The sequence below is a fragment of the Garra rufa genome, chromosome 6 (genome assembly GCF_049309525.1).
Source record: "Garra rufa chromosome 6, GarRuf1.0, whole genome shotgun sequence".
Lineage (NCBI taxonomy): Eukaryota > Metazoa > Chordata > Actinopteri > Cypriniformes > Cyprinidae > Garra > Garra rufa.
The window spans coordinates 5385500-5407268 of record NC_133366.1 but is presented as its reverse complement, the minus strand read 5'-3'; the positions used below and the strand labels follow the sequence as shown (position 1 = coordinate 5407268).

Below are 21769 nucleotides of genomic sequence, written 5' to 3'. Positions count from 1 at the left end.
GCGGCAAGCCGGTGTTATCTGAACCCGGTGAGAGCCGCGAAGCCACGCTCTCGGGACTCGGCCATGGAGCCAGTGTTGAAGCGGTCTCATATGGAGTAGCCCGAGCGGTGTAACCGCCGCAGCTGCTGCCATATGCCCCAGGAGCCTCTGAAATTGTTTCAGTGGGACTGCTGTCCTGCTCTTGAACATGTCCAGGCAGTTCAACACTGACTGAGCACGTTCCTGCGTGAGGCGTGCTGTCTGGCTGACCGAGTCCAGTTCCATACCGAGAAAAGAGATTCTCTGTGTAGGAGAGAGTTTTTTCAACTTTTCCCAGTTGACCCGAAGACCCAACTGGCTGAGGTGTGCGAGCACCAGGTCCCTGTGTTCGCATAACTGAACCCGAGACTGTGCTAGGATGAGCCAGTCGTCGAGGTAGTTGAGAATGCGAATGCCCTGTTCTCTGAGGGGAACAAGGGCCGCCTCCGCGACCTTTGTGAAGACATGGGGGGAGAGGGACAGCCCGAAGGGCAGGACCGTGTACTGATATGCCCTGCCTTCGAACGCGAACCGCAGAAAGGGTCTGTGGCGCGGAAGGATTGAGACATGAAAGTACGCGTCCTTCAGGTCGATCGCTGCAAACCAATCTTGGGGACGGACACATCTGAAAATGTGTTTCTGAGTGAGCATTTTGAACGGTAGCCTGTGAAGTGCTCGGTTCAAGACGCGCAGATCCAAGATCGGCCGAAGCCCGCCGCTTTTCTTGGGTACTATGAAGTATGGGCTGTAAAAGCCCGTCCTCATGTCGGCTGGAGGGACCGGCTGTATCGCTTCCTTCGTCAGCAAGGAAGCGATCTCTGCATGCAAGATGGGAGCATCTGCGGCCCTGACTGAGGTGAAGTGGATACCTCTGAATTTGGGAGGGCGCCGGGCGAACTGAATCGCATAGCCGAAAGTGATGGTCCGAAGGAGCCAGCAAGATGGGCTGGGAAGCTCTTTCCAGGCTCCCAGAAATTGAACAAGCGGCACAAGGGGGACCACCGACGTACCCGCGGGGGAGCAGCGAAGAGGGGGGCAGGGACCCTGCCTCACAGTCTCGTTGCCGGACCGGGGCGGGGTCAGAGCGTCTGTATGTTGAGTGTGTGAGACGCTTACCTGCGCACGATGGTGCGTGAGTAGTCCGTCTTGCCGTGCTCTCGAACCGCCCATCGTCGCTCGCTGGCGAGGGGGGAGGATGGGTGAGGCGCAGGGGTGGCCTGCGCACTCCCCGCAGTCCCGCTTGGGGACCCAGAGATAGAGAAATTTGCTCTTTTGGGGGAAAAAACAAACAAAAGATTCTCCGCCCGGCCCTCCTCCGGGGGAGGGAGTGGTGCGGTCACCATCTCCCGAAGAGCAGCATCCTCCATCTCTGGGTCGCCCGTCTCAGGGTCTCTTGCACTTGCGCTTCCCACTGGTCCTTGTGGGGGCCTGGACGGGCTGGGCGGCTGCCCGGCGACCGGCTCCACGGCGCCGTTGTGAAGGCTGCTGCGGTGGCTGCGGTGGAGCGGAGGCGGAAGCCGGGGGCCGCCCTCGGCGACGAGCAGACTGGGGTGCCGCCGGTGGACGGGTGGAGGCAGCAGCTGTACGCCGGGGCAGGATGTGACTGATGGCCTCAGTCTGCTTCTTGGCTGCGGAAAACTGCTGGGCAAAGCTCTCCACAGCGTCGCCGAAGAGGCCGGTCTGGGACACCGGAGCGTCAAGGAACCTGGTCTTGTCGCAGTCCCTCATATCAGCCAGACACAGCCAGAGATGGCGTTCCTGGACCACCATGGTGGACATGGCACCCCCCCAGAGACCGCGCGTTCACCTTCGTCGCTCGTAGCGCGAGGTCCGTGGCAATGCGAAGTTCACGAAGAACTTCTGGGTCGTGACCACCCTCGTATAGGTCTTTCAGTGCCTGGGCCTGATGCACCTGTAGCAACGCCATAGCGTGTAGGGCGGAACCAGCGGAGCCGCAGGCCGCATAGGCACTGCCGATCAGAGCCGACGAGTGCCTACAGGCCCGGGACGGGAGCGACGGGCTGTTGCCCCGCCAAGTGGAAGCGGCGCCCGGACACAGTTGCATCGCAACCGCACGCTCCACCGGCGGGACTGCCGTGTATCCCCGTGCTGGTCCGCCATCGAGGGTGGTTAGGGAGGAAGTCCCACTCGAGCGGTTTCGGGCAGTAAAAGGTGCCGTCCACGTTCGGGTGAGTTCTTCATGCACCTCCGGGAAGAATGGCACCGGGGTGGGGCGCTGAGAACCAGCGCGGGCCACCCCGAGATACCAGTCATCCAGCCGGGAGGGGTCGGGACGTGATGCTGCGACCGACATCTGTTCGTCGGGGGGGGCCCCAAAGGTAACGGGCGGTACCCCTAAGGGAGGTCCAACCCGCTCCCCTGAGAGCCCCGGTGGCGACGGAGCGTCGGTGGACGGAGGAGCCCCCGCCGATGGAGTGGGCGGGGAGTTCCTCACCGTCACCGTCAGACCGGGCAGCCCCCTGCTTCCAGCGACAACGCCCCCCCGGCGTTTGCCTGGAGGAACGTTCGTTCTGGGCAGAGGGACTGGAACCCCGCCCCTTTGCAGGAAACGGAGTCTGGTCCGCAACTCCGCGATGGTCATTTTCCCACAATGGGGACGTGACTCATCCACGAACGCTGCCTCAGCGTGTTGAAAGCCCAGACACGTGAGGCAGTGTGCGTGGCCATCACCCAGCGCCAGGAAACGGCCGCACCCAGAAACGCACGGGGAGAAAGGCATGTTGCCTCGTCTTTAAAAAGACGCTCAACTCGTGGAGCTCCTTAGAAATTCTCTCTTTTAGGAAATTGCTCTTACAGGAATTTGCTCTTTTAGTGCTGAGGCGCACAGGGGAGATGGCCGCAGCAACACAGAAGGTGGATGGTGAAGACCAGCTGTGTGCTTCCACTCGACACGGAAGACCACGCCGCTGAAGCGCCGTGCCGCCAACACAAAAGAGAAGAAAGGAGGTAAGTGTTGCTTCTTGACTCGTCCCACAAAGAATGGTCCAGCTCCGAAGCGAAAGCTTGATGATGCATGCACCTGCTGCGCATTATATGCTCACGCTGTGATCAGCCGCAGCTGGCTGCAATCATGCATGCCAATATTCATTGGCTCGTTTGTATACACACAAAGTAGATTGGTCTATCCAGGCGATATCCCAATTCGTCGGTCTCGACGAGACGTCGAAGGAACCGACTGATAGGGAACCCCTGCGATCGTGGACAGGTATTTCAAGACACTGTATATAAATATGAAGTGCACGAAACCCCTGCGATCGTGGACAGGTATTTCAAGACACTGTATATAAATATAAATATGAAGTGCACGAAACCCCTGCGATCGTGGACAGGTATTTCAAGACACTGTATATAAATATAAATATGAAGTGCACGAAACCCCTGCGATCGTGGACAGGTATTTCAAGACACTGTATATAAATATAAATATGAAGTGCACGAAACCCCTGCGATCGTGGACAGGTATTTCAAGACACTGTATATAAATATAAATATGAAGTGCACGAAACCCCTGCGATCGTGGACAGGTATTTCAAGACACTATATAAATATAAATATGAAGTGCACGAAATCCCTGCGATCGTGGACAGGTATTTCAAGACACTGTATATAAATATAAATATGAAGTGCACGAAACCCCTGCGATCGTGGACAGGTATTTCAAGACACTGTATATACATATAAATATGAAGTGCACGAAACCCCTGCGATCGTGGACAGGTATTTCATGACACTGTATATAAATATAAATATGAAGTGCACGAAATCCCTGCGATCGTGGACAGGTATTTCAAGACACTGTATATAAATATAAATATGAAGTGCACGAAACCCCTGCAATCGTGGACAGGTATTTCAAGACACTGTATATAAATATAAATATGAAGTGCACGAAACCCCTGCGATCGTGGACAGGTATTTCATGACACTGTATATAAATATAAATATGAAGTGCACGAAACCCCTGCGATCGTGGACAGGTATTTCATGACACTGTATATAAATATAAATATGAAGTGCACAAAACCCTGCGATCGTAGACAGGTATTTCATGATACTGTATAAATATGAAGTGCACGAAACCCCTGCGATCGTGGACAGGTATTTCAAGACACTGTATATAAATATAAATATGAAGTGCACGAAACCCCTGCGAACGTGGACAGGTATTTCAAGACACTGTATATGAATATAAATTGTATCTGGCACTAAACCCATGCGATCGTGGACAGGTATTTCAAGACACTGTATATGAATGTAAATATGAAGAGCACTAAACCCCTGCGATCGTGGACAGGTATTTCATGATACTGTATATAAATATGAAGGGCACGAAACCCCTGCAATAGTGGAGGTATCTGAAGCAAATGGCTTTTTCCTAACTGCGCATGATCGGTGACCTATGCAAATTCTCAAATAGGCCACGCCTGCCTGGTGACGCAGTATCGATTACGCTGTACTGAAACCCCTGGAAAAAAGTGCATCCCCTTCTTAATCATACAGAGTTTGCACAAAGTGATGACAGTGTTAAGCAAAGCTTACCAGGGCCCCTTAGTGGTGGTTTTGATCTATTACAATTACTGTCTATATTTTGAATTTGTACAGTATAATCTGGCACCACATCTTTTATCTGCAGAATACAATAAATAGGTATAAAATATTTTAATTTGCAACTTTACACAAAAATAAACATCAAACCATCCTTTTCAAGAAAAACAAACATTGTACAAAATCACATTTAATTTTCATTTCATTTGTATCTTTGTTCTATTTATTTACTTGTGTAAATAAGTAAAAATAGCATATTTTCTTTGCAATAAATGCTGTTTACAAATGCTATACTCTGAGTACTAATAGCATAGTATTTTTAGCGATAGATTCTATTTACACTATGTAAACAGAGGAGTATTTTCTTTGCAATAATAGTAGTTAGATGTTATTTATGCTGCTTAGTGCAAAAAGTGGCAGATATCTGCACCTCAGTAATACAATATAAAACAGTATGCAATAATTTATTGAGTGTAAATTATAACAATTTATAATAATAAGAAAAGTAACACTCTTTCTGAGCTCTCAGCTTTTTCATAGCTCTCACAGAACAAGAGGCACATATTTACAAGCCAAAATGCTTTACATTTCTTGAAATAATAATTTCTGAACATCAAACACTGTCAGGCTTTCTTGACCTGTTTCTTATGGTTTCTCATTAAAATTCATAAAAGAAATTAGTGGGAATTACATCGCTAATGTCGTAGAATATAGTTCTGGTGCACATGGTAGCAGAGTATTACAATGTTCCCCATCTGCACAACTGGAATTTAAAACTGGTTAGTGTCTTAATTAGCAAAGTATTAAAAATCTATCTAAGATCATGAATAACAGATTGCAGGTTAAAAATTAGAGATCGACCGATATTGGTTTTTCTATAACCAATGCCGATGCCGATGTTTAGAGGTCAGGGTCAGCTGATGGCCGATATGTGCAGCCGATTTTTTTGGTAAAGTTCTCCCCTTTACTTGCATGCAAAAATGTCACACAAATAATAAGTGGATGCACATCATTTCTCAAATTAACATCATGAACAATGAACACAATGAACCATCTTTCGGATATTGATTTTGTGCACTGCACAGAATTATTATAAAAGATTTAACCAAAGTTAACCAAACAAATCAAACTGACCAAGTATTAAAGATATAAAACAGATAATATAAAAACTGTCAATCATTTACATAAAAAGTTTAAGAGCTGAGTTTAATGTTAATATTAATGGTTTAAATATAAAATGTTGATTACAGTTAAATTAAATTATTTATATAACTGAAAGGACCTGCCAGCAGGTGGCGGCCAAGACACTTTAATTTACTGAATCATATCTTTCGATTCGTTCGAACAGCTGATTCATTCCTAAATAAAACAAGTGACTGTGGCTGCGTCCGAAACCGCCTACTCAATGAGTAGTTACTTAACCTCTTAAACTCTCTCAAAAATTGTTTCAAAATGTTGCTGCTTCATTTACATGACCTTCCTCATATAGTATCAGCCCATATATGATCTCATTTGAAAGCTTAGAGTCTCCTCTTCAATAGGAATACCATAACTTTTAGTTTTATGATACATAAAGTAGAAAAATTATGCTTAGAATTTATGTTGTTCCACACACAAATTTCCGCCTAACGATTGTGAAGAATTATTACAAAGAATGTGTATTTCTTATATTTTTCACAAAACAGACAAGTCATATATCACAAGCTCTCATTCTCAATAATCTGACCATGTAAATAGTAAAATAGTATTCTAAGGGGTAATGTGCTTTATAAAACCTGTTTTTGCAAAGAAACAGAAGGACACTTTTAGGGGGAAAAAGGGGCAATGCGACTCCCTTTGGTTATAATTCAATAACTTCCAATTAGAAACTGTTTTATGAAAAAATCTTTTTTTCTGGTATATCCTGAGACCTAGTGGAATCAAACAAAACAATTTGCAAATAGCTGAGACACCCAAATCCTGAATAACAGACTTTCAAAAAAACAACTTCTGAAAAAAAAAAAAAAATCAAAAAGCGCCTTTGTTTTTTAGTTTTTATTGTAATATTTGAAACCTATATAATGTTATTTATAAAGAATTACACTGATATTATGTAGTTTAAATGGTTTTCTATACAATGAAACCATTTTTTTTTATTTCCCTGTATGTGTATAGGGGAACCATTTGAATTTAGGTAGGCCAAATGCAGGCGGAAATCCCCCAAATAGCTGCAGAGCTTAAGGGGTTAATTTCAATTAGTACCTACTTAACCATCACTAAAAGAGTACCTACTCAACAGCCAAATCTCGTTGAGTATAAATGCGTTCCGCCATGTTATCATGTGACTTACGACGTTATAACAAGCACAACATGATATATGTGCGACGGATTTATTTCTTCTGTAAACATTTTGATGTTGATGAAATTTGCTTATTTTGGATTGACTGAAGTTTTGACCTAGTTTAATCCCTAAAGATATTATTTTTTTTATTAGGAAAACCCCAAACTTATGTCTTGAAAAAGTTAATTAAATGTGCAAAACTAGCAAGATCTAATTTGTTTTCCTTTTTCTTGCTGGATTTCTCTAGTATCACCCCTGACACTTATAAATAACAAAAACAACAAATGCAATTTTTAATTCAATGTGATTTTATGAATATTCAAAGATATTTAATCCTTTTTTCTGTATATAATCTTGTACTATGTACGCAAACCCATTATAGTTATGGTTTCTGTCATGACTGTTCATTGTTAAAGATACTTCAGTGTTTCCCTAAGCTTGTATGCAATCACAAATTCTGCAGTAATAATAATACAAAAATTAGAGCGACAGCGATACCTCATGGCATCAGTAATGGTGCGTTCACACCGGACGCGACTTGCGCGGAAAAAAACGCGCTATTCTGCGTAGTTGAACGCTTTGCGCCATTCGCGCGGTAAAATTCTCGTCATGACATTTTCTATGGCAAGCCAAAAGGGTCAGAATTACGCTATAGATGAATCGCGTTTACATACAAAACGCCGTTAAACACGGCGTTTTAAACAGCATTGGCGCCGCAAAATACGCTGTTGTGACTATAAACGCCGTAAAAAACGCGCGAAAATACTTCAATGACGCCGTATTTGACGGCGTTTTATTGTGCAAGAAAAGCGCCGCTTTTTACGCCGTTCAATTTGCCATTTAACGCCGTAAAAAACGCCGTTTTTGGTTGCACAGAGCGCGCGTCACTTACGACGCTTTGCTTATAGTATAATGAGTCACACCCATTGATTTCCACAGCCAGTAATATTGAACGGTTCTCATCCAATCAATGATGAACAGAACCAGACCAGACCAATTGATCAAACTGATCACGTAATTCTCATTAAGAACATGGCAAGACAAACTTACAAGAGATTTTGCACCCAATTAATGTACTCCAATCAACTTTAATGTGTAAGGATTGTTTCTTCAAACTTGTTAAAATATTGCTGCCTTTCAGTCTGTTCCCATCGGCGCTCGTTCAGCTCATTTGGGAGTGGCATACAATTAGACCTTGGATAAAGTTCTATATTAAAACGTATTTTATAGCATGTTTTTGCAGCGTTTAACAATAGCCCATGACAGATATGTTTGCTAAAACTGAATGCGCAGCTGAGCAAAAGAAGAATTTTTAAATGGAATGGTGCAGGCTGTTAATATATGCACCGTCTAATATTTATCTATACATCACTATTATGTTAAATGCGACTAAATACTTCACTAAAACAATATTCTACCATCTATATAGGCCTAGAACAATGAATTTTGTAATTTACAACAAATTCAGACGAAACGCAGTCTTATGCTATTTTTAGAGCCTGCTGTTTAGGAAAAAAAAAAATCTTGGAGTTAATTATAACAAAGCACTTTGAGACTTTCCTCAAGCATTTTAACCCTTTATTTGATATCTCTACCGCACAGTTGAGCTAACTTTGATAGAAAAAAAAAAATCTATCAAAAGGAAAAGATGAGAGAGCAATCTTTCCACAGCTATACTGCCCCATCTCGGTATCTGCTGCTTCCATGACAGGATGAGAATTTCCAGTTTTTAAGTTTACAACTGTTCCCCAATGCCCCCCTTGGAGATGGGCCTGTGCTGTAGCATTCATTAACAGTGTTGTGCAAGTTATTTCCAAAATGTAATTTGTTACATTAATATCTTACTGTCTCTAAATTGTAATGCGTTACACTACTTTTAAGTTACTTATGAGTTACTTTTATCAAAATTTTCACAGATATAAGTTTATAGCTGCTCATTATACATCCAGTGGAGGTCTGGAGGATAGCATAAAATTCTAAAAACGTAAGGTAGGCCTAACCGTATGTCTGTTAATGTTACGTTGTAGTTTAGGTTAAACACAAATAAGCACAAACCGCATTAATACATTCATAAATAACACTGGTAAATAAAGCGAAGTGTTATAATCATAGGCGGAGGGTGAACCAGCTCCAGGGTAAGGCTAACTCATAAACTCCTCTTTTTAGGAAAGAAAACAGACGCAGGTGTCACGTAGGCCAATAAAATATTTTTAAAGGAACCGTATGTAAGAAATTTATGTCAGTTAATTATAAAATGGCCCTAACATGTCACTAGACATTAAGAAATCATGTTCATTTCAAATACTTATATCACTGACAACAGTGGTCCGGCCAGGATATTGTCATTTAAAAGTGAAAGTTGCAGCCCTCAACTGATGTTATTGTTGTCATTTTGTGTTTTGGTCTGAGGCTCCACCCTCCAGCTATCTACCAATCACGAAGTCAGTAGAGTTTCGTGATCCGGGTTCAGTAGTGGAGGGTATACGCAGGTATACGGCGTATACCCACTTCTTTATCAGGCGGATTTGCGTATACCCACTTCTAAATCCCCTCTAATGTGCACTATTAGTGTCCTGCATTAGCCAAAATCATGAGAGTCCACAACATCCAGTCATATGTGAATAAATGCAAATATTCACTAAGAACACCCAATAAAGACAGTGATGCTGCAGTCAGGACCGTGGCGTCGGCTTGCTTTTTGATTGCGCCAGCTCCATCTCCCGCACCCCAGTAGTGTAGCGCGGGGCACAAACTAACGCGGGGTTAGTTTTAACACTTGTGGTTTAAATATTTCCACACATGCTAGCTTAACCAAATTTCCTACTTGCCATAGCAGCATATGGAGAGAAAAAAGCGCGCCAAAATTTAAAAGCCTTTTGAAGATATCGCTGAATATTTATTTTATCATAGTAAAAGTAAATTTCTGGCTAAAGTACTGTTGTGCTCCCGGTTGTTTAATGTTCGTGGAGGCGTGAAGGACAAAACACAACAACGTTATTCCGTTTCAGGAACTTTACTTTGTAAAATATGACTTACAACAGCGGGATTAATGCTCTTGCCCGGTGCAAATGAGTTTCCATCAGCATCGGAGCCTGAGAGCATACTGGCGTCTGGCTAATATAAACAAAACAGCAAACTAATCCCTACGTGATTACGTAACAGCATCTGATTGGACAACACAGAACTCACCATTTACACATACAAAACGACTGTAATTTAACTTGCATTTAATAAACGAACACTATAACAGTACACTTTTCAATTCAGTTTTAAGTATTCATTTAAAATGAGACAAATATGCTATTATTTTAATCTCCAATTCGTTATTTATCAGTTTCGCAAACCACCAGAAGACACTAACCCCTATTATATTCCAGTCGCGCAGATGGGGAACGTTTTAACACTGTGTGACAATATGCCCCGCTGTTATTAATCTATGCTATTCTATGACATTAGCGATGTAATTTACACTAATTACTTTTATGGATTTGTATGAGAAACCACAAGAAACAGGTGAATAAAGGCTGACAATCAATGTTTAATGTTCAGATGTTATTATTTCAAGAAATGTAAAGCATTTTGGCTGGTTTATGTGTGTGGTGTTCTATGAGAGTTGTGTGTGGAGGGAGAGGAGTGTTTTTCTGAATGTCTAAATGTGTTTCATCAATTTGTCCACATTATTTTGAACTACTGTACAGCTGTGTGTTGCGATCAGGGCCGTTCAAAGCATGGTTGCGAATGTGTTCATTGTCAAATGCAAAATTTGACTTTTTTTAAACGTCATTACTTTATTTGAAAAAGTTAACACATGTATTTTATTGACAAAATATTTGAGTTTGTTGTGTATTTTTTTTTTTCAGTCGATCAGATAACATTTTAAGCTGTCATATGGTCGTGTTACAATGTGCCCCTCAAATGTTACCCCACCTACGGGGCATGTTGTCACATTTCACTTCCTTTCTTTTTAGGTAAATAATGAAAAACGTATACACTGTAAATATGAAACAAAGCCACATATTTTTACTAGACCAGTGTGAAAGTAATGTGGACAAAAATTGTACTCTGAGCCCACGTGGTTTACATAAGGTGTGTGTGGGGGTGTGGGGGGGGGGGGGTCTAAATGCGTTCGGCCGTGCTAAATGCGTTCATAAAAAGCTTTATATCGCACCACGAGCAGGTTATGAAAACAATCTATGTTCCGACTGAAATGTGGTATTACAGTACATCTTTACGAAATATTTGGCTAATCGCCATCTGTAAATTTTTGCGATACATAATTACTTCGCAAAACATCTCTTGTGAAGCATAAACATAATTAACAGAAGAAAAACAAATTTCTGTGTAGGACTCGTCACTTGCCATTGGAAGCTCCTTGTAGCACTAGCAGCCTACTCCTGCAGCTTAGCTGGCAACCTGGAGTCAGGGGGGGAGCGGGAGGGGATACACCGTTCTACAGTATTTTGAAAGTGATTGCAGTACCAGTTTTGGCCACAATCCTACATACGGTTCCTTTAATGGGACTGAATTGTATTTAATGTGATTACAAATTAATAAAAACATTAGAAATTGGTTATTTTAACGTTTCATTTCAAGTTATTCAAACAGCGAAAGGCCTATTTAGAATACTACATTATCACTAACTTTGCAAATCTCACTCACCAAAAAAACAACAAAAACATACAAAAAAATTATAAAATACGCACATACAGGATTTCTTCCAAGGGTACGCAGTTTTTCTTTTTTTTTTTTTTTTGCGAAGGCCAAATGATGACGGCTTAAACTCAACAAAATGGTAGAATAGGCTACATCTATCAAAAGCAAGCATTCCGCTATTAAATTAGTTCGGTTTAAAAATGGAAAAGTGATTATATTTCGTTTAGGTTTTTTATTAAGTTAATTTAGCAAAACGTTTGAAGCATTTTTGTTCGTTAATTGTACGTTAAATGTTTTTAAAGTAATGATGATAAGTGGTCAGCGGCCAGCGGCAGTGAGCGATCATCTATATTTGATCAGTTTAGCTTTCTCAAAGCATAAAGACTTGCCTAAATTAAAATCTATCTATTTATATTACAGGGCCATCGAATGCTTGAATCTGATTGGCTGACGAACGTTCTAGAGGTGTGCATTATATTCAGGGAAACGCACGGCGAACGTACACTCAAAAAAATAATTCGGTCTAAAAATAAACTTTATGTAATTCAATTAAATGCTAATTTTCCATGTATTTGGATTACATAGTTTTAATATAAACATATTAATAAACTTAATGTGATTCATATGCATCAGTGATACGTGAATGAAACAGGTAAGGTTTATGTAATTATTCCCAGTGTTAAACAAGCACTGCTCAGTGTCCATGTGTTTCCACACTACAGAGTGTTCAAGTAGCATTGACACAGTGTTGGAGTTAATGAGATCATTATGTGATGATTGATCATTAATGATCAACACCTGCTGAATCATCAATGGAAAGAGAAACACAAGAACTACAGCTGACTTCAACCACAGCCTTAGAGGAAATCAACTCAAATAAAACAATACATTAAACCTCTCAAGATCTGATTCAACAACTCCACAAACAGATCGACCAGCTTCACTCATTACTAACCAGATTGACTTCTGTCAGACTTCTAGAGAAGCTCTTATTGAGAATTAACAAACGTGTAGATGTTTTGTTTCATGTGAAATCACCATCAATGAGACCAGGGGTTCCTTTGGTTGGGCTCTTGACCCGTCACATGCTAGGTTTAATGTTGTGCTGATAGCTTTTGTTGTACTTAAATCAAACATGTTGAGCTTGGCCAACAAAGTGTAAAAAAAAAAAAGTAGGGGGATCTGTTAGTGTGTTAATTTCTTTTGAAGTTTATTTGTTGCATAGATGGATGTTGTGTTACTTTAATATTAGGCCTACTTACAGCTTTACATTTATGTGTTGTATAAATCATATTAGCTGAATCACTTTATCATACTTTGTGTGCTAAAAGTTTTCATCTGTTTCTTTCTAAAGACCACAGACATGATGAATCAGCATATGAATCTCAACAATGGTGATAATCAACAAAATGTTCAGATACATCTCTGAACATCTTAAAACAAGCTATTAAAACGTCTCAACAAAAAAGGAAGCATAAAAACAATTATTAAGAGTAAAATAAAAATAATCTGACAATTCCACTGCATTGTTTATTCATGTTGCAATGCATGCTGGGATACATGGGAGGGTCTTTTACCAAACTTGTACCCAGCATGCATTGCAACATGACACATATTGTTGACCGTCACCATTGTTGAGATTCATATACAGATTCTTGATGTTTTTGGATTTGAAGGTGGTACAGATGAAAACTTTTTGAGCACAAAATGAAATACAAAGTATCTAATCTTCGTGACTCATGAAAAACAGTTACATGTGAAGCTATAGAGACTGCTATAATAACACAACACCCATCATATCAGGACTTTGAAAAAATCTGGAGGATTGACTAACTTTCTTTCTTCTTTGACTTTGGTGGCTAAGCTTCATGTGTTTTATATTTACACAATTAAAGCTACCACCACTGACACCAGCATGTGACGGGTCAAGATCCCAACCAAAGGAAACCCTGCTCTCATTGATGGTGATTTCATATGGAACAAAACATCTACACGTTTGTTAGTTCTCAATAAGAGCTTCTCTAGAAGTCTGACAGAAGTCAATCTGGTTAGTAATGAGTGAAGCTGGTCAATCTGTTTGTGGAGTTGTTGAATCAGATCTTGAGAGGTTTAATGTATTGTTTTATTTGAGTTGATTTCCTCTAAGGCTGTGGTTGAAGTCAGCTGTAGTTCTTGTGTTTCTCTTTCCATTGATGATTCAGCAGGTGTTGATCATTAATGATCAATCATCACATAATGATCTCATTAACTCCAACACTGTGTCAATGCTACTTGAACACTCTGTAGTGTGGAAACACATGAACACTGAGCAGTGCTTGTTTAACACTGGGAATAATTACATAAACCTTACCTGTTTCATTCACGTATCACTGATGCATATGAATCACATTAAGTTTATTAATATGTTTATATTAAAACTATGTAATCCAAATACATGGAAAATTAGCATTTAATTGAATTACATAAAGTTTATTTTTAGACCGAATTATTTTTTTGAGTGTAGTTCAAGGCAGCTTTAGACCGCAGTACATGTCTATATCACTTCGCCATACGATTTCAGTTATTTCAAAGGTCCTTACAGCCCAAAACAGCAAAATAACTAAAACCCACAATGACACTGGCCAAACTAAATACAGTAAACATCAGGATAAAAACGACAGATTATTTCCATGTTTTTTTCCACAATATATTACGTTTTATACTACAGGGCCGTTGAATGCTTGAATCTGATTGGCTGACGAACGTTCTAGAGGTGTGCATTATATTCAGGGAAACGCACGGCGAACGTAGTTCCAGGCAGCTTTAGACCGCAGTGCATGTCTATATCACTTCGCCATACGATTTCAGTTATTTCAAAGGTCCTTACAGCCCAAAACAGCAAAATAACTAAAACCCACAATGACACTGGCCAAACTAATAAATACAGTAAACATCAGGATAAAAACGACAGATTATTTCCATGTTTTTTTCCACAATATATTACGTTTTATTATGTACGGAAAGCACAAACTCTATTTCTCTCGCCCTCTCACCTCATAGATGCACACACATAACATTACAGTTTGAACTCGCGTTAGCATTCGCGCTAATGTTGTTAGCGCTGCTCTGAAGATTAACAACTTAAAAACGACATGACAGCTGTAGAAAATACTTTTTCTAAATGCTTTTAAATTTGTATTTTGGATGTTCTGTGCTTATGAGAAGACAGAATGTTCTGTGTTTATGAAAAAGACAAAGAAGACACTGTGTAACAGAATCTGTTTAGTAATATGTGTGTGTGTGTAGTTGTGAACTCTCTACATTCATGTAATTTCTTAGAAACCTCTGGTTACAGGCACGTAGGAGAAAAGAAGCCCTGCAACAGTAGCTTTTTTGAAGGTCACTTTTGGACCTTTGGTTACTCTAAGAAGAATGGGGTGGGGGCTGTATTTTCTTTTCTGTGCAGGAGCGGTTGGTGATAACAGGCTCTGATTGGAGGAGAAAGCTGAAAGATGTCAGAAGGAGGGGCCTGCAGAATCAAGAATAAAAATGCATATTTTAGCTTTGTGAGACATTCTGGACTGCCCAGGTGTCAGATTTGATATTGGCTGTTCCAGAATCCTGAGCTCAGCACTCTTTGATTTTACTATTAAATTGGCTTTAAACTTTGACGCGGACTCGAACTGTTTTATTTAAAGGCCGAATAAACGAGCTGGGGGGAGTGGGTATTTTTACAATACCGGCAACTTCCAACACAGCTCTCACACGCGAGGTAACAACGGCGTGGTCTTGAAGAAAATGAACTTAAAGTTTAACTGTTAGTAGAGATGATGCTGCCAGTCCCCCTTGAGAGACACAGACGTGAGAGAGGTAAAGTCATACACTTAGTTTCTCTCCCTTACTCTTTCCGTCTGTCTGCTTGTCTGTCGGTCTGTGTAAACTTCATTATTAACGGCATTATTTTGCTATTAACAGCCCAAGCGTCGTTACTAGGTCTAAAATGACTAAAATGAGCTGCGTAAGAAATTAATCCTACTCACAATAGCGTTTTAAGGATAAAAATGGGACGAATGTCTTGAAATATATCATTTGATCGATGTCTTAAGGTGTGGTAACTAAGCGGAATAATTGACTTCGGGCCGTAGAATTCTACGAAAATAATGCACACCGCTTCGCGTCGTGACCACATCACCACCTCGGGTGTGCATTATTTTCTAAGAATTCTACGGCCCGTCGTCAATTATTCCTTACTTATACTACAGGGCCGTTGAATGCTTGAATCTGATTGGCTGACGAACGTTCTAGAGGTGTGCATTATTACTTTAGACCGCAGTCCATGTCTATATCACTTCGCCACACATTTCAAAGGTCCTTACAGCCCTAAACAGCAAAATAACTAAAACCCACAATGACACTGGCCAAACTAATAAATACAGTAAACATCAGGATAAAAACGACAAATTATTTCCAGGTTTTTTTCCACAATATATTACGTTTTATTATGTACGGAAAGCACAAACTCTATTTCTCGCCCTCTCTCACTCACCTCACAGACGCACACACATAACGGTACAGTTTGCACTGGCGTTAGCATTCGCGCTAATGTTGTTACCCTGCTCTGACGATTAACAACTTAAAAACGACATGACAGCTCTCACACGCGAGGTAACAACGGCGTGGTCTTGAAGAAAATTAACTTAAAGTTTAACTGTTAGTAGAGACGATGCTGCCAGTCACCCTTAAGAGACACAGACGTGAGAGAGGTATACTTAGTTTCTCTCCCTCACTCTTTCCGTCTGTCTGCTTGTCTTTCGGTCTGTCTAAACTTCATTATTAACGGCCTAAAATGACGTTTTGGAACAAGCAACGAAGCTGTTGAATGAGCTGCGTAAGAAATTAATCCTACTCACAAAGCGTTTTAAGGATAAAAATGGGACAAATGTCTTGAAATATATAATTTGATCGATGTCTTGAGGTGTGGTAACTGTAGTATAAGCGGAATAATTGACTTCGGGCCGCTTCGCGTCGTGACCGCATCACCACCTCGGGTGTGCATTATTTTCTAAGAATTCTACGGCCCGTCGTCAATTATTCCTTACGTATAAAACAGTTCAAGCATATCACACATGTTAGTTTAAACGTTTAACCTTGATAAATGCGCGCTGTTGGATGAATATCCAATCGTTTGTGTGGAGACTTGAAGGCAGCTGTAGCAGCTTGAAATGGAGGCACCAGTGCAATCACTTTTTGTGTGTGTGTGTGAAAACAATCAAAAAAACATTTCTTCATTTTTACTCATAAAGGTAGGAGTAATACATCATTCTGACCTGTAACGGGTCAATTTTTATTTTAGTGCACTCACAATAGCCTATAAACAACTCGTTGTGCATTTATAAAATAAAGGAAAACAGAATGCGCTTTCTGCCGTCTGTTCTTGAACAGCATCGCTTCACAATGAACACAGAAAGCTTTAAATTACCACTTTAAAGCGAAATAATTCAAATCGAAAATGTTTGTATGTAAAGATATATGCCACATCACTGTGTGGTTTGGAGCCTGCAATGCGTCCTGCCAAAAAACTCTCCAACGTATAGTCAGAGCAGCTGAGAGAATCATCAGTGTCCCTCTCCCCTCCCTCCAAGACATCTACAGCACACATCTCACCAAAAAAGCCCTCTGCATAGCAGCCGATCCCACCCACCCAATGCAAAGCTTCTTCAGCCTGCTGCCATCAGGGAGGAGACTGCGGAGTCTCCAGGCCAGGACCAGCAGACTGAAGGACAGCTTCACCCATCAGGCTGTCAGGAAGCTCAACTCTCTCCCAGCTCTGCCCCCACTCCCCTCTTCTGCCCCACAACTTTCTGAACTCTGACACACACACACACACACACACACACACACACTGACCTGCACCAGTCACTTTGTGCAGCATTGGTCTGCCAACTACCTCACACTATTCATAGACAGTAACAAGACTGCTCTGACACTTTTACACTTTACAAGCTCTGTTGCACTACATTGTTTACATTGTTTACGTGGTTTGCACTCTCTACCATGTGCCCTTACTTGTATGTTGTGTTTTTCATTTTATATATTATGTTTATTTGTATTTATTCATATTTTTTTTAAATTCTACCTTTGTATTTAATGTTACTTGTATGCACCATGGGTCTGAGAGTAACGCAATTTCAATTCTCTGTATGTCCTGTACATATGTCAGAATTGACAATAAAGTTGACTTTGACTTTGACTTGAGTTGCGCGCACTCAACAAAACTGATAAGACTCATTTGAACGCTTCCCTAAACTCAACAGAATCGTGTGTGATTGGTTATAATACGCAACACTGTAAAAACGGCTAAAAAGAATTAAGGTGCGTTCACACCGGATGCGACTTGTGCGGAAAAAACGCGTTATTCGCGCGTAGTTGAACGCTTGAACATTTGAGTTTACTCGCGTCATTCGCGCGTGACATTTTCTTCACAATAATTATTTATATATTGCACATTTTATTTAGAACCAAAATCAATGCACATTATGTGTTAATAATTTCTAGAAATTGCTGCAAACACAGCCAAACGTCTGTCCTGATTAATCTTATTCAAATATTTTCACAGCACTGAGTTTTTGGAACTACAGTATTGAGAGTTCCATGAACTACGTGACCGTGTGGCACGAGATCAAAGCATGTCACAACTCTTTCTCAGCGGTTCTGGTACAGCGATATTACTCTGCAATATGCAAATATGTCGTACACATTTGAGTCTGTCATTTTGTTGGATGTCATTTTACACAATTGTAGCTATTCACATTCAAAACACGGGTGTTTTGATCATTGTCTGTGTGTGCAAATCGGCATATCGGCTTCTCACATCAGAGCTGCGAGTTCAAATTTCAACTTACAAATACGAATATTATAATGACAAGCTTTCACGTTTAAATCAACAAGCTCTCGAGTGTTGCCTCTGTTTGACCTTCATACAGTATTCTCTGTTAGCTGGCAAGTGCAATCATTTAATGTTCGATTGCAGCTCAAAATTAAGCTTCTTTTGTTCATTTTAAAGCAAACTGGATTTTTCTGCTTATTTAATGGCAAATAACTAATGCAAATTGGATTACCACAAATGACCTGTGCTGAATTGGTCTGGTCTGGTTCTGTTCATCATTGATTGGATGAGAACCGTTCAATATTACTGGCTGTGGAAATCAATGGGTGTGACTCATTACTATAAGTAAAGCGCCGTAAGTGACGCGCGCTCTTCGCAACCAAAACAGCGTTTTTTATGGCGTTAAATGGCAAAATGAACGGCGTAAAAAGCGGCGCTTTTCTTGCACACTAAAACGCCGTCAAATACGGCGTCATTGACGTATTTTTGCGCGTTTTTTACGGCGTTTGTAATCACAACAGAGTATTTTGCGGCACCAATATTGTTTAAAACGCCGTATTTAACGGCGTTTTGTATGTAAACTCGATTCATCTATAGCGTAATTCTGATCCTTTTGGCTTGCCATACGCGTTCAGTGTGAACGCACCTTAACACGACAGCCCTACCTAGTACGCTTTCCTCCATGTTTGCAACATCTGCACAGAGGAGACGTCGATCAGTTGCTCAAAGATCTTACCTTTGAAGAAAATGTAAGTATTACTACTTTTTAAATTAAGATTACCTCAGAAAGCGTGCTAGCCCACTCCAACACTTAAACAATATAAATGCTGACAAATAATTAATTATATATTTTTTTGTAAAACAAGTATTATGTTTTTTTTTCCAATTAAATAATGAATAAATGCATTATGAAACTGTTATATTTTATTTACTGACAACAACAGGAAACATAAATAAATTAGTAAAACAATAAAAGTAACCATGGACATAAATAAAGACACATGGAAAAAAAGCTTTATTGGTCTATTAGTATTTCTCTAAATGCTCTTGCCAAGCCCACTGATGATGAAGAGACCACAGCAACATCTGGTCCAGATGAGCCAAAGGGCAGGTGAAGTGTTGGAGGGTCCCATCAAAGGCACTAGACCATTTCCAGTATGCTGTTGTGGATTTCTCCTTTCTCACTGCTCACACCAGGCTGCAGACATTTCAGATCATACAAGATGCACAGATATATTACAAAAGCTGTCATTTTAACAGCACAATGTCATTTGATTTCTTTATGGGAAGTAACAAAATGATCAATCTTTATATTAAGTTTCGGATTTTACTTTTCCCCAAAAATGTTGGTCACCTTTCCTTTCAGGTCCAGCTCCACCACAAAATATCTGCAACGAAGGCACACATATCAAGAATCAGAAAAGTGCTGTAATAGCTCTGTTTGAAATTATGTCATGTTTATTTACATTACTTACATTAATCTAAAGCAGTGTTGACAGTGAATTCTACATAATAATGTCACATAACGTCCATCACTCACTCAGATGTTTCTCTTTGTGATGTTCTCTAGAACATTTTCCTGTCATCTGTTAAATTTATTAAACGTCTTTAAAATGTATATGGTTTATGTAAATCCGATTTTGAAGACGTGCTTGTTGTGCTACCTGTAGCTTAATGTTCGCTATAGGCCTACGTCATAAAACGTGTTTTAACAGTGAAATCACAAATATACTATAACATTAATGTCCAACATCTTGACACCTAAAGCAAATCAACAGTTTAGTATAGCCTAGAGTAGCTCAACAATTACGGTTTTAAGACAGGGAACCGTGTTTTGGTTTGCAATACTCACATTTGTAAACACTCTTGTCGCGGTTCTCAATCACATTCGATGATGACGTTTTGGCCTCTTGGGATTGAAAAGTGTGCATCATATGAACACTTCAGAATCTGGGCTGAAGCAGTAGCACATCCGGGGATTTCTCGCCTACTCTTATAAATACTGAGGTTTCGAACGTACTTCTTCCTTCATGTAGGCTACTCTTTTTTTTTTTTCTTTTTTTTTTCTTTTCCTACTATATAGTAGAGAAGTAGGCGGTTTCGGACGCAGCCATTCTTTATTAATGGAAAATTTAATCATTTCACTAGATTCGTTTAAAAACGCTCGTTCATTCATAAACCAAACAGCGCTGTGTTTAAATGGAGATCACAGCGGCTCAGTTGTGACTTGTTTCAGACTACTTTTGACGACTAAACAGAGCAAAATCTTACTTTTGACGATAAAGCAAAATCAGACAATAGTGTAATCCGCCTGCTACCCACCCGCACCTATATTTATCTCTGATTTAGATAACCGCACACGATCACGTTATTACCACAATTTTTTTAATTCTTATTTTTGCATGATAATATGATGAATGGTTAATTTTAACAGCTGATCTACAAATCGCTGCACACTTATATATACTTAATTACTCGTGCTTTTAAACCAAATCCATGCTGAAAAAAAAAATAACGTTTACTGACATCTGGACGTGACCATAGAAATAAACTTGCAGTATCTGGGGTGACCGAGAGGACAGCGCGGTCAGGTGCAATCATCAAAATATATTTGGAAGCTGGCGCAACGTCCTGACCACATCACTCATGTTCATATTTTAGAAAATGTAGTTAATGTTTACATTATTATTGATTTATCTCATTCACCCGCGACCCATCCACAAGTAATTAGAACGCATTTTTTATTACCCAACCCGCGGATATAACCACCCTCCGTGCACCACTGTCTCCAAACATGGTGATGTCTGTGAGCTGGGCGGGTGTTTGTGAGAGCCGCCGCCTTCTCCACTCCACGCACAGAGCGAAATTCTCCGACTCGGATACAGGAAAAATAAAACAGAACTTAGAACACTGGGGCTAATATGTTAGCAAGCAAGCTGCTGATCGTTTTCGACTACAGTCCTTAAACTTAACTGCAAGTAAGCAAACCTTTCACCAGCTGTGGCATTATGCCAGTTCCCGACGGTTCTATGCCTATTAAGCAACACTTGAAAGCAACACTTAATAGGTTTCTAGTAATATATAGTAAATATATGGCCATGGGACTTTGAAATATCAGAATTTAAGCCTTACCTTTATCTCTCAGAACTGTTATTGAATCTTACAAAAGTTTTGGCTTATGGTTCTTCACAGCAGCGCGTCACCGCGACAATAACACGGGGGACCGCAGATGTGCCTGACTTTAAATCGGCGCTACTAAACACGGACACCGGCTGATTAAAATATGGCCAGATTTGTCTCATTGAGATGAAAAATTCACTTTAGCCATAAATGTAATTTTGGTATAG

General features: G+C 40.6%; 1 protein-coding gene across 1 annotated transcript in view; it reads right to left on the bottom strand.

Annotated features, from left to right (window-relative positions):
• The window catches only part of LOC141337510 (GTPase IMAP family member 5-like), a 38113-nt gene extending 16474 nt beyond the window's left edge, over positions 1 to 21639 (bottom strand). Inside the window, exon 1 of the mRNA XM_073843351.1 lies at positions 21555 to 21639. The gene's annotated coding sequence lies outside the window, so the exon portion shown is untranslated. The remainder of the gene's footprint in view (positions 1 to 21554) is intronic.
• Between the last annotated feature and the right edge of the window lie 130 nt (positions 21640 to 21769).